A 13,859-nucleotide genomic window follows, 5' to 3' on the forward strand; every position below is an offset into this window, starting at 1 on the left:
TCATTCATTGTTCTTTGTCTCTCTACATCATCGTCTATATCTCTCGTTTCCCTTTCCCGTGACTTTCAGTCTGAAGAAGGGTCTCGACCCATTCCTTCTCTCCAGAGATGCTGCCTGTCCCGTTGAGTTACTCCAGCTTTTTGTGTCTATATTTGGTTTAAACCAACATCTGCAGTTCCTTCCTACACATTATCTTAGTCAAAATGTATTACTTAATCAACACCACTTAACCAGCAGCTGGTCATTATGGCTTTGTTAGTTGTTGAGTCCTGCAACACCCATATACCGACGCTGGCAACCTCAACATCCTCATCCTACTTGACCTCAGCGCCGCCTTTGACACCATAAATCACTCCATTCTCCTCACCCGACTTGAAACCTCCTTTAACATCACCGGCACAGCCCTATCCTGGTTCAAATCTTACCTCTCTGACAGGCACCAGTTCATCTCCATTAACAACTGTAAATCTCCCACCGCTCCCCTCCCCCAAGGTGTCCCCCAAGGCTCAGTCCTTGGCCCCCTCCTCTTCATCCTCTACCTGTTCCCCCTTGGTCAATTAATCCGCCGTCATGGTCTCAACTTCCACTGCTTCGCCGATGATATCCAGCTCCTCATCTCCACCAAGTCAATCTCCACCACCACACACTCTACACTGACAAACTGCATCACTGAAATAAAATCTTGGCTTCAATCAAATTTCCTCAAACTCAACTGCAACAAATCTGAAATCATCATCATTGGTCCAAAAACGCTCACCAAATCCACCCAAAACTTCATCCTCAATATTGATGGTCTCCCAGTATCCACCTCCCCTCACATCCGGAATCTTGGAATCATCTTTGATCAAACCCTCTCCTTCGACAAACACATCACAAAGACAGCCTTCTTTCACCTCAAAAACATTGCCCGTCTCCGTCCATCCCTCTCCTCTATAGCTGCAGAAACCCTCATCCACGCCTTCATCACCTCCCGTCTGGACTACTGCAACAGCCTCCTCTATGGCTCACCCTCAAAAATCATCAGTAAACTTCAATACATTCAAAACTCCGCTGCCCGTCTACTCACCCACTCCCCGATCCGTGACCATATCACCCCCGTCCTTTACAAACTCCACTGGCTCCCCATCCCCCAGAGAATCCAGTACAAAATCCTCCTCATGACCTACAAAGCCCTCCATAACCTGGCTCCATCCTACCTGACTGACCTCCTCCACAGGCACACTCCCACCTGCACCCTCCGCTCTGCTGCTGCCAATCTCCTGTCCCGTCCCATCCGGACCAAACTCAGATCCTGGGGGGACAGGGCTTTCTCCATCGCTGCTCCCACCCTATGGAACTCACTACCCCAAACCGTCAGAGACTCCTCCTCACTCACCACATTCAAAACATCACTGAAGTCTCACCTGTTCAGCACTGCCTTCAACCACTGAAGGTCACCTCACCTTCTGCCTCCTTTTTCTGTTCGTTTACTTATTTATCTATTTATTCACTTCTCTATGTTCTAGAAATCCCTGTAAAGCGTCTTTGAGTGTTTGTAAAGCGCTATATAAATGTAATGCATTATTATTATTATTATACTCTTTCTTCCATTCTTTGGCTGTGAAAGGTTGTTACGACCATTTTCTTTTTCTATACTCGTGTTTAGATAATCATGCGGTAAATACGAGATCCCGCGAGTGTCATTAACCTGGCTGCTGTATATTTATACAGGTGTTGAGTATGAGGTCATACCACACAACACCCTGTTTGGCCAAGATTCCTGATAAAATCCATGAGTGCTCCGTGTCCCTTGCACAGAGCATCGCCCAGTGTTACTGACAATAAAAACCTCTGAGATTAGTAGCAATTTCTATCTGCCATGACTTGTACAGAAGCATTAAGGTGCCGCAGCAATAGAGTTGCTGCCTTACAGCGCCAGAATCCCTGGTTCGACCCTGGCTATGGGTGCTGTCTGTACGGAATTTGTACGTTCAACCTGTGACCACATTGGGTTTTCTCCGGGTGCTCCAGTTTCCTCCCATACTCCAAAGACTTGCACGTTTGTAGGTTAATTGGCTTCTGTAAATTGTCCCAAGTGTGTAGGAACATTTTAAGAGAGAGTTAGATTTAGCTCTTCGGGCTAAAGGAATCAAGGGATATGGGAAAAAAGCAGGAACGGGGTAATGATTTTAGATGATCAGCCGTCATCATATTGAATGGCGGTGCTGGCTCGAAGGGCCGAATGGCCTACTCCTGCACCTATTTTTCTATGTTTCTGTGATAGAACTAGTGTGTGGGTGATCGCCGGTTGGCAAGGACTCGTGGTCTGAAGGGCCTGTTTCCACACTATATCTCTAAAACTAAAACTAAATTACAGACCTGGGTGTTTTCTGTTGAATTGTCCATTATTGGTTTAATGCGAAAAATACCATATTCTGATACTTAAACCATATGAGAACAGGGAAATAAACTGATACTTTATGGACCTATTCTTGCATGGTATATTGTTTTAGTCACCCTTCATTAGCAGCTTTTTGATCTATTCTACAATGTTGGTTCAGCTATTTTGACATTGTTTTTAATTGGTGTTTTAATGATTTCATCAATGAAGATTTGAACCTGCTTTTCAGTTTTGTTTTACTGCACATAAATTATTCTATTTGCAGTGATCATAATGTAGAATATTTAATGCTGCCTCTGTTGGCGACATTTGTTGGTCGTAATACTGCGAATAATCGGAGCACATCCTGTTAGTGGTGCAGCATGTAACTCTTTTTATGGTTGGAAATTATAATCTGTGCATTTCTTTGGTTTAGCTAAAGAGCTGAAACCCAGTACCTGGCTCAACGACTCTGTAATTACCTTCTCATGCTCTTTAAATAATGTCCTGGAGGGTTTCAGGTGTTGCTTCCGTTGGGTATTTGAGGCTTGCAGTTATCTCCCTCTCATAAAAAATCTTGGGCTTTAGTACTGGATTTACTGCTTCGATAATAATGGCTTCTTGAGGGTGTATTTATCAGTTTGATCAGTGTACAGAGATTTTGTGCAGTGTAAATGACTTGCGACGAGCCAAGCTGGCTGCAAGGTGAAGTGAACTGACTGTCTACTTCACCCCATTATCAGATCAGCTCTGACTGAATTAACCGCATGACATTCAGAATAAATCTTCACAAAAATCTCCTTAAACTATGATTCTGTAAGAATGTAAGTTCATACGTTCATGTTGTAGGTGCAGAGTTAGGCCATTTGGCCCATTAAGTCTACTCCACCATTCAATCATGGCTGATCTATCTTTCCCTCTCATCCCATTCTCCTGCCTTCTCCATCCACATAAACCCCTGACACCAGTACTAATCAAGAATCTATCATTCTCCACTATAAAAAATATCCATTGACTTGTCTCCAACCTTCTGTGTCAATGACTTCCACGGATTCACCATCGTCTGGCTAAAGAAATTCCTCCCCATCTCCTTTCTAAAGGTAGATTATTTTATTCTGAGGCTATGGCCTCTGATCCTAGATTCTCCCACTACTGGAAACATCCTCTCCATATCCGTCCTATCCAGGCCTACTTTGCCCTCTGCGGCCAGGGCTCTGGAGCTCCAGCCCAGCTGGAACCGGCAGATCCTTTCCCATAGCTGACTTCTGTGGCTTATCGGCGGGTCAAATTTATTCCCTGCGGTCGGGGTTGTGGAACTCCCGGACCGACTGGAGCCGACTTTGCGGGCCGGTATCTTGGCCTCTCCCGAGGCATTGACCTCTGTTGGTCCAGCAAAACGGATAATCCAGCAAGGGATCCCACCACGAAACATCACCTATTCCTTTTCTTCAGAGATGCTGCCACGCCTGCTGAGTTACTCCAGCATTACTTCAGTATAACCAGCAGCTGCAGTTCCATCCTACTTATTTTCAATCCTTCTGGTCCGTCTAAGAAGAGGTAATTTGACTGATTAAATGGAGTTTATTTTCAAAGCTTGTTCAGAGATCGAATAATACAAAACTTCACTTTCTAAATGTGGATAATCCTATTTCTAATCAAGCTGTCAGACAGAACACAGTTTGTGTCAACAAACTTATCTAAGTGAAATCTTTGTTTAAAAACGTACCTGAATGATAGCAACATTACCATCTTCATGGCCTGTAGGTCTGAAATTCCAACAGAAGATTATCTAAGACTAACAACTGCCACTTGCCTTCCATTACAAACACCTAATTTATGGATACCCTATATAATGAACAAGCTCCCATAATATTATTAAATTCCAAAGTCCGATGTACATTGTTTGTTCCTACAAATGTCAGAACTAGTTCAAATCTCAGAGGGAAAGCAAATTGTTTCTCCGGCATTTGTCTGTCTGTCTCCTATCTATGCCCAGTGCCCTGGACCATCACTGGACTACAACCCCCAGCGGGCAGCTTCTCATCCTCTCGCGTCTCCTCCAGCGCCCGTTTTAACCGACAGCTTCGTCGATGACTCCAACAACAATGACGGCCACTCTCCTCCTCCTCCCGCTCCGCCATCTTTCCCATTTGCCGTGCCCAAGATGGCCGCTGGGGGCGGGACCCGCCCGAGTGACGAGAGTGGCGGCCGATGAGGGGGGATGGGTGCCCAAGATGGCCACCGGGGGCGTGACCAGCTCGAGTGATGGGAGTAGCGGCCAATGAGGAGGAGGGGAGGAGACCGGAAGAGGTAGGACCTGCCTGCTGCTCAGCTACTAAAGAACCTTTTCGGGAGGGGTTTGGACCGGGGGCTGGTGTTGAGTGGCTCGCTCAGGAGAGGTTTGGACCCAACGAGTCCACCCTTTTCTAGCATCCCTCTGAACCTTTCAAACCCCCGTACCTGTCCAAATGTCTGTTAAATGGTGTTATAGTACATTTTATCAATATATTGTGACAGTATATTGTCATATATATATATTACAAGAATGATTCTAGGAATGAGTAGGTTAACCTATGTTGAGCGTTTGTCAGCAATGGGCCTACTCCAGAGCCAGCAGGAGGTTTACAAGAGGTCGAGGGGCCAGAGGAGGTTTACAAGAATAATCTCAGGAATGAGTAGGTTGACCTACATGTGTCGGAGAATGAATGGCAGTACTGTGGGTGTGGCACCCTGTTGGAATGGCATCCCCAAGATAGTACTGGTTTCAGAAGAACAGTGTTATCAGGGATAACAGCAATGCTATCAGGCAAATTAATCATCCACCACAACTAGAGAGCAGTGCTGAACTATTATAAGAAAATAACTGCAGGTGCTGGTACAAATCGATTTATTCACAAAATGCTGGAGTAACTCAGCAGGTCAGGCAGCATCTCGGGAGAGAAGGAATGGGTGACGTTTCGGGTCGAGACCCTTCTTCAGTGCTGAACTATTATCAGCCTCTTTGGTGACCCTTGGACTATCCTTGATTGGACTTTGCTGGTTTTACCTTGCACTAAACGTTATTCCCTTATCATGTATCTGTCCACTCTAAATGGCTCAATTGTAATCATGTATTCTGCTGACTGGAGAGCATGCAACAAAAGCTTTTCACTGTACCTCAGTACACTTGACAATAAACTAAACTGTAAACTGCTTGGGGAAAGCCACATTATTATAAGCATGGTGTTGAGTACCTAAAGAATCAAAAGAACTGCTTTGTGCAAGAGGTCAAATGTTGTTCATTTAAATGTTTTTGTTACTTTTACAGTGGAATCAAGATCCATTTAATTCAACTGAATTAAGCTAATCCCCGAGTGCCAAATCAATACTTTTGCTGTGGAATAACATTGAGTCAGTTGCTGTTAATCTGAATCTTAAAATGTAAGTTATCTGTTGGTCAGATCAAGTCAAGATAAGTGTTTTAGTTGCATTCCTCATTGCAGAGTGCAATGCAGACAGACCTTGACGTGAATTCCTTCTTTAAACCTCTCTTGTTGATGTGGCTGATGTGAATCAGATCAACCATTTGTGTGTATTCACAGGAAAACACTTGAATAATCGGACATAAATGATTCAGGCCTGTCAATGATTCACGTTGGAGTTCTGATGTTGCATTAATGGGGGCAGTTTAGGATAACAAAATGAAGTTGCCACACCTGCAGCAATTCGTGATTCTTCATGAAGAAACATAGGTGCCGGAGTAGGTCATTTGGCCCTTCGAGCCACCACCGCCAGCACCGCCATTCAATATTATCATGGCTGATCATCCAAAATCAGTACCCCGTTCCTGCTGTTTCCCCATATCCTTTGATTCCGTTAGCCCTAAGAACTAAATCTAACACTCTCTTGAAAACATCCAGTGAATTGGCCTCCACTGCCTTCTGTGGCAGAGAATTCCACAGATTCACAACTCTCTGGGTGAAAAAGTTTTTCCTTAAATTGTGAGCCCTGGTTCTGGACTCCCCCAACATGGGGAATATTTTTCCTGCATCTAGCCTGTCCAATCCTATGTTTCTATAAGATTCCCTCTCATCCTTCTAAATTCCAGTGAATACAAGCCCGGTCGACCCATTCTTTCATCTTATGTCAGTCCCGCCATCCCGGGAATTAAGCTGGTGAACCTACGCTGCATTCCCTCAATAGCAAGAATATCCTTCCTCAAATTAGGAGACCAAAACTGCACACAATACTCCAGGAGTGATCTCACCTATACAACTGCTGTAGGGCCTCCTTGCTCCTAAACTCAAATCCTCTCGCAATGAAGGCCAACATGCCATTAGCTTTCTTCACTGTCTGCTGTACCTGCATGCTTACATTCAGCACTTGCATTTATGTACCATTTGTAATGCAATAACATGTTGCAAGCATACTAATGCATGAAATTTAACCTGAACCAAAAGGAGTTGCCAAATCTAGTGATTGAAAAATTGGTAAAGCAGATTTTTAAAGAGACATTTTAAAGGTGAAAGAGGGTTATAAAGGGAATTCTAAAGCTTGCAGTGTAAAGCAATTCAGGATTGGCTTTTCTTCCTACTCTCCCATGATGATATCGAGTCTCCAGTGAACCTCTCCAGTCTAGAACACCAAATGCACAATGGTCATGGTAGAGTCTTGAATTAGAATTAGATGAGTGCAGGTATCAATGAGGGTTATAAGGCTGAAGGAGATGAAAGTATCATTGGACTGGGAGCCGTTGTAGGTCACTGAGCACTGGTAGGGGTTGGGAACAGAGTGACAAGAACATGAGTGATGAACTGAAATAGGGGCAGTGGTGCACAATGATCCGGAGGCGAAAGAAGGGGATCCCGTTGATGTGGTGATCGTGACGTGGAAACGGAGCTCAGTCACATATGGAGCCAATGTCAGGAATGGTGTGGCTTGGTTTCAGGAGGAGGGATGTAATCAGTGAACAGGGGGCAATGTGTAACATGGGCCAAGGTACAATGGCTGAAGACTATAATGAGTGGATGGAATTTCTGTTAATTCAAGCACTATCTATTGAATTAGTAAATAGGCAGTTTAAAGGCTGTGGAGGGCAAAGGGATGTTTGACAGATTTTCAGAATAATCAGCCTCCATGTGTAGCGTGAAATGCCGTTTTATTCAGATGGCACAACCAAAGCACAGCATGTGGATTATACGCAGGTGAAGCGTGAAGGAAAGGTTCACTGGAGACTCCAGTCATTATAATGGGAGACTCAAGGAATTGCAGATGCTGATTTACCAAAAAAGACACAAATTGCTGGAGTAACTCAGGAGGTCAGGCAGTGTCTGGAGAACATGGATGACGTTTGGGTCGGGAACCTTCTGTAGTAGCGGCAAAGAAAGCTGGAAGAGAGGTGGGGGTGAGACAAAGACTGGCAAGTGAAAGGTGAACACAGGCAAGGGTTTTTTAAAAATTGGTAGATGGTTGGACAAAGGCCAGAGATGAAAAGACAAAAAGTGTGAGAAAAGGATAGGAGGTACGAATTGTGATGGTAGAGGAAGGAATGTAGGAGGTGGTGGGGGGGGGGGGTGAAGGGGAAAGGCTGTCTTTTTGTGTATTAACCAGCATCTGCAGTTCAATGTTCATACCGTTAGGTTGAATGAGAAAGTATGAAGGAAAGACAATCCTGAATTGCCTTTGATCTGAATGACTAAGGCAACGGCGTTGCTACAAAATAAAAAAGCGCAAAAGTGAAGCCACGCTTGGCAGGCTAGCGCTAGTCAAGGTATACCTGCGCTGTTCATTCTAAAGATGGATGCAAGAGGGAAAATGGCGAGAAGCGATGCACTGCTAGAAATATACTGCCGAGAGAGTGATAAACTGTCAAAGGGGATCTCGGCTATGATGGACTGGATAAGGATTCTCTGACATTTGTGATCCAGATGCAGTTTTATGTCATTCCGGTGGTTTGGCAGTCACTAGCTTTTCTTTCACCGGATTTATTTAATTATTTAAATATAGGTTTCCTGGCTGCTTTGGGTGGGCTATGGGCTCGGTGGCACAGCGGTAGAGTTACTGCCTTACAGCACCAGAGACCCAGGTTCAATCCTGACTACTGGTGCTGTCTGTACGGAGTTTGCACATTCTCCCCGTGACCACGTGGGTTTTCCCCAGGTGCTCCAGTTTCCTCCCACACTCCAAAGACGCGCAGGTTTGTAGGTTGACACAAAATGCTGGAGTAACTTAGCGGCCCAGACAGCATCGCTGGTGAAAAGGAATAGGTGACGTATCGGGTCGAGACCCTTCTTCAGACCCTAAACGTCACCTATTCCTTTTCTCCGGAAATGCTGTCTGATCAGTTGAGTTACTCCATCATTTTGTGTTTGTCTATGGTTTAAACCAACATCTGCAGTTCCTTCCTACAGGTTTGTAAGTTAATTGACTTAGGTAAAATTGTAAAGTATCCCTAGTGTGTAGAATAGTGCTAGTGTACGGGGTGATCACTGGTACACTGATGCTGACTCGGTGGGCCGAAGGGCCTGTTTCTGCGTCGTGTCTCTAAACTAAACTGAACTAAATTACCCATTTTGCTATTGTATCCCTGTGTTAACAGTGTGATTGCAGCCTTTGCAAAGCAAACTTTGTCTGGACAGCAGGAACTGGAACAAATTTGCTCTTAATTGTTTACAGAAACCCAACTGCCTCCTCACATCTTCATCATTAAACGTTTGGTAACAGCAATTGCACTTTTAGTTTAGTTTAGAGATACATCGCGGAAACAGGCCCTTCGGCCAACTGAGTCCGCGCCACCACTGAGCCCTGCACATTAACACTATCCTACGCACACAAGGGACAAATTTACAATTTAACCAAGCCAATTAACCTACAAACCTGTACGTCCTTGGAATGTGGGAGGAAACTGGAGCACCTGAGGAAAACCCACGCAGTCACAGTGAGAATGTACAAACTCCGTACAGATAGCACCTATAATCAGGATCGAACCCGGGCACTGTAAGGCAACAACTCTACCGCTGCACCACTGGCTGTGAATGGAAGGAAGCAGAACATCAAAGTTGGTTTTGCCACAGCTTGAAGTTTGTTAATGGGCTGCTCCTCAAGTTTTGGGTGCATTTTAGCCCCACGCTCCTGATCTTTGGTCACCTGGTATGGAAGAGGGTGTGTTGTTGGGGCGAGGGGGCAGGGGGCATCTCCCTGTTGGTTTGCTCCTGGCTGTAGCCAAGATGGTCATTCACGGGTCCAGGCAGAGGGCAGTCGAGGTTTCTACCCAAGCCAACTCCTACCCCTCTACCGGGCTTGCGTCTGTGCCCGTATGTCCCTGGAGAGGGAGTCCGTTGTGTCGATGGGGATTTTGGAGGCCTTCTATGAATGGTGCGTTGTGGATGCTTAATTTGATGGTGGATGTTTGCAAACTGCATGAATAACAGTTTTGATAATGCACCAGCTTGTAAAGATGGGAAAATTATGCACCCATTAGGACTATCTTAAAGCATTTGAAAGTATGTAACAAAATATTATCACTGCCTTAAACGTATTCAAGGTCTTTTGATTCCATTGCACTTTGAGGAGACAGTGCCAAGGATTTGCCCGGCTCTGGAACAAAAAGTCACATCATCTCTGTTTTAAGTGGGTGATCACTTATTTTTAAACAGTGATCCTTAGTTCTAGATCTTCCCACAGGCGGAAATGTCTGTACCACATCCACCCACCCATGAACCCTCACAACTGGGAATTATTAAAGTCGCATCTCATTTTTCTAACTTCCCGCTAATACAAGCCTAGTCTGTCCAAAATTTCCCCACTCCAGGCTTCCGTCCAGTAAACCTTTTGAACTGCTTCCAAAGCATTTGCACCCTTCCTTAAATTAGGACAACAATACTGTGCACAGTACTCCAGATGTAATCTCCCCAATGTCCTATGCAATCTAAGTACAACCTCCATAAATTTGGTATCATTCATTCTGAGAGGAATTGAATGCATTCTGTTAGTTTCAGGATTACAGAGTTATAGTCGTACAGTTTGGAAACAGGCTCTTCGGCCCAACTTGCCCACGCCGACCAAGATGCCCCAGCTACACTAGTCCCACCTGTCTGCATTTGCCCATATTCCTCTAAACCTTTCCTATCCATTTACCTGACCAAAAGTCTTTTAAATATTGTTATCGTACCTGCTACAGCTATGTCCTCCAAGTGCTCATTCCATATGCCCACTACTCTCTGTATGAAAAAGTGTCCCTAAAGTTCCTGTTAAATCTTTCCCCTCTCATCTTAAACTTAAGTCCTCGGGTTCATGATTCCCCTACTGTGGGGAAGAGCCTCTGTGCATCTACCCGATCTATTTCTCTCATGATCTTATACACCTCTATAAGATCACCCCTCATCCTCCTGCACCCCAAGGAATAAATCCTAACCGGCCCGATGTCTCCAGAGAACTTGGGCCCTCAAGAGTTCTGGCAACATCCTCATAAAAGTACTCGCTCTACTTCAAACAAGCCTTATGTGAATCATACATCTAGATCGCTGGACATCTCTTTGGCTTTGTAATCTCTCAACATTTAGATCAAATGCTTTTTTTTCTATTCCCATTTGCCAGAATCTTTGCCCCTTCAATTACACTGTGGCAGAAAGGCTGACTATCCATGCAACAAGCCATCTTGCAAACCGCATTAACTAAGATAAATCCCCATGCCATGAAGCAATCAAGCCAAGGGCGGCACAGTGGTGCAGCGGTAGAGCTGCTGCCTTACAGCGCTAGAGACCCTGGTTCGATCCTGACTACGGGTGCTGTCTATATGGAGTTTGTACATTCTCCCTGTGACCGCGTGGACTTTTTCTGGGTGCTCCGGTTTCCTCCCGCACTTCAAAAACATATAGGTTGGTAGGTTAATTGGCTTCGGTAAAAATTGTAAATTGTCCCAAGGGTATAGGATAGTGTTAGTATCCGTGGATCACTGCCCAGTGCAGACTCAGTGGGCTGAAGGGCCTGTTTCCATGTTGAATATCTAAACTAAACTAAACTAAACTAAACAATCCCTGATTGAGGTAGGTACTATCACAATGTTTAAAAAACATTTGGACAGGTACATGGATAAGAAGGATTTTTGAGGGATATGGGCCAGGCAGATGGGACTCAGGAGGGACATTGACTCAACTTGAGGTGCTCATCTGCTGAATGTTTCCAGCACTTTTAAAAAACAAATTCTCTCACTTGGCGGAACGTCACCAAGCTCTTGAAATGCCTTTGTGGAATTTTTACCCAATCTGTGATAAAGATCTGCCCTCAAGAACATATTTTGTGGCTTTGGCTAAAACTCTATTAGCATAGCAGACAGTCTCTACTCCATTTTGTTGAAGGGGTTTGCAATGACACATCAGTAATTATTTTGACTCAATTCAAACTGGAGCTAACTTGATGTATTTTAAATCAACCTTTAATAAGTTCTTAAATTGATACTTTAATGTTCTCGTATTGATATGATTTGATTAAAATCAACTTTAATGTGGTAAATATTTTGTTACACACTTTCAAATGCTATTAGATAAGCCCTAATGGATGTATAATTTTCTCTTCAGTACAAGCTCCAATGAATTACAAACTGCTGCAGACGCACCATAGAAAGCATATTGTTGGATTGCATTACAGCTTGGTTTGGGAACAGCTCTGCCCAAGACTGCAAGGAATTGTAGAGATGTTGTGTAGCCCAGTCTATCTCACAGACGGCTGTGGAGGCCAAGTCACTGGGCATTTTTACGGTGGAGTTGGACAAATTCCCGATTAGCAAGGGTGTCAAGGGTTATGGAGAGAAGGCAGGAGAATGGGGTTGAGAGGGAAAGGTAGATCAGCCATGATTGAATGGTGGAGTAGACTTGATGGGCTGAATAGCCTAATTCTGCTCCTATGACTTATGAACAGACCAGATCAGATTGCTTACCATTGACTCCACCTATACCACACTGTCAGGAAAGCAGCCAACATAATCAAAGACCTTTCCTGCCTTGATTATTCCTTTTCCTTCTGCTCCAGTCGGGCAGAAGATCCAGAAGCTTGAAAGCGTGCACCACCAGACCCAGGAACAGCTATTTCCTCGGGCTTCTGAACGGTCCTTTCATAAGCGAGGGCACAGTCCAATTCTCCTCCACCCCATTGCATACATTGGACGTTGTCTCTGGAACTATTGCGCTCTCATGCCGAGAACTATATTCTGCACTCTGTATCTTTTCCTTCGCTCTACATATTGTACTTGAGTTTGGCTTGATTGTATTTATGCATGGTATTGTCTGAATTGATGGACAGCGTGCAACATAAAGCTTTTCACTGTACCTTTGTACATGTGACAATAAAGAACCTAAACAAAGACATAGTATGGCATTTGTAACTTCAAGACTAGTTTTGCCACTGTGTGAGAGACAGAAACCAGACGTGGAATTCTAGGAACAATGGTCAGAATGTTGAGATGCTCAAGGACTTTGGAGAAGTAAAGTAGGCTGATCTCATGAATGGGCAATGGCGTTCCTTAAGAGTAGTGATTTAAAGTAGTCACAAAATGGAATTTAATCCAGCAGTCAAAACAGAGCTAAGAATAAAATATGGAGCTCTGGGTAAAATTGAATGCTGCACCCTCAATTCAGGGATCAAAATAATGCAGGGATAAACAGAGACACAAGAGAGACTGCAGATGCTTTAATTTAGGGATTCAAACTGATAAACAAAAAGTTTTTTTTTTTTGCTAGCCGGAGATTTTCCCTTCAAAGTTTGATTAACCTTGAAGACACTTGATATCCGTATTGGAATGGTAAATGCATGCAAATGATGTGAAGCATTGGAACAACAACAGATTTATTTTGTCCAAGGACTGGTCAGCTGGACATTTCCATTTGTGGAGCTGTCCAGATTACAATTTTCTCCCACTCATTTGAGGCAGTAGAAATGCTGTGTAGAATGATACGACACGTGTGGCTACAGAAACTGGACAATGCTAACTTATGGTTTACGGGCAGTTCTGGGCAGAACCCTTTGATAACCCGGAGACTGCTTGTACTGTGATCAGGTCACCCCTCGACCTCTAATTTACACTACAAGCTCGCATCATTCTGCTGTTTCCCACTCCTTGTTATATTGATTGTCGTACTTATCATTATTATACAGATACTGCTTACACTGTGAACTTCATGTCAACATGGAATTTCAGTGCGTTCTGGTGCATACGATAATCTGAATCTGACGCTCCAGAGAAAACAAGGAAAGTTTGTCCATCCTCTCTTAGCAACTGCAGTCCAATTCGGGCAACATCCTAAAGAACCTCTTCTCAACCCTCTCCAAAGCTTTCACATCCTTCCTGTGGTGTGACGCCCAGAACTGCACACAATACTTCAAGTGTGGCTGAAGCAAAGTTTTATACAGCTGGAACGTGACTTACTCATTTTTAAACTCAGTGCCTCGGCTGATGAAGGCAAGGATGTGATATGCCTCCTTTACCATCCTATCATATTGTGTTGCCACTTTCAGGGAACCACAGGCA

General features: G+C 44.2%; 1 protein-coding gene across 4 annotated transcripts in view; it reads left to right on the top strand.

The window, feature by feature from the left end:
• Positions 1-13,859, top strand: part of lama1 (laminin, alpha 1) — a 261,227-nt gene that overhangs the window by 12,524 nt on the left and 234,844 nt on the right. The window contains exon 1 of one of the 4 annotated variants that reach the window (XM_078397503.1): positions 5,682-5,779. The exons of the other annotated variants lie outside the window; for them this stretch is intronic. The gene's annotated coding sequence lies outside the window, so the exon portion shown is untranslated. Of the gene's footprint in view, positions 1-5,681; positions 5,780-13,859 lie in introns of those variants that run through there. 4 annotated transcript variants of the gene reach the window in all.

Source organism: Rhinoraja longicauda, chromosome 4 (genome assembly GCF_053455715.1).
Source record: "Rhinoraja longicauda isolate Sanriku21f chromosome 4, sRhiLon1.1, whole genome shotgun sequence".
NCBI classification, from domain to species: Eukaryota; Metazoa; Chordata; class Chondrichthyes; order Rajiformes; family Arhynchobatidae; genus Rhinoraja; species Rhinoraja longicauda.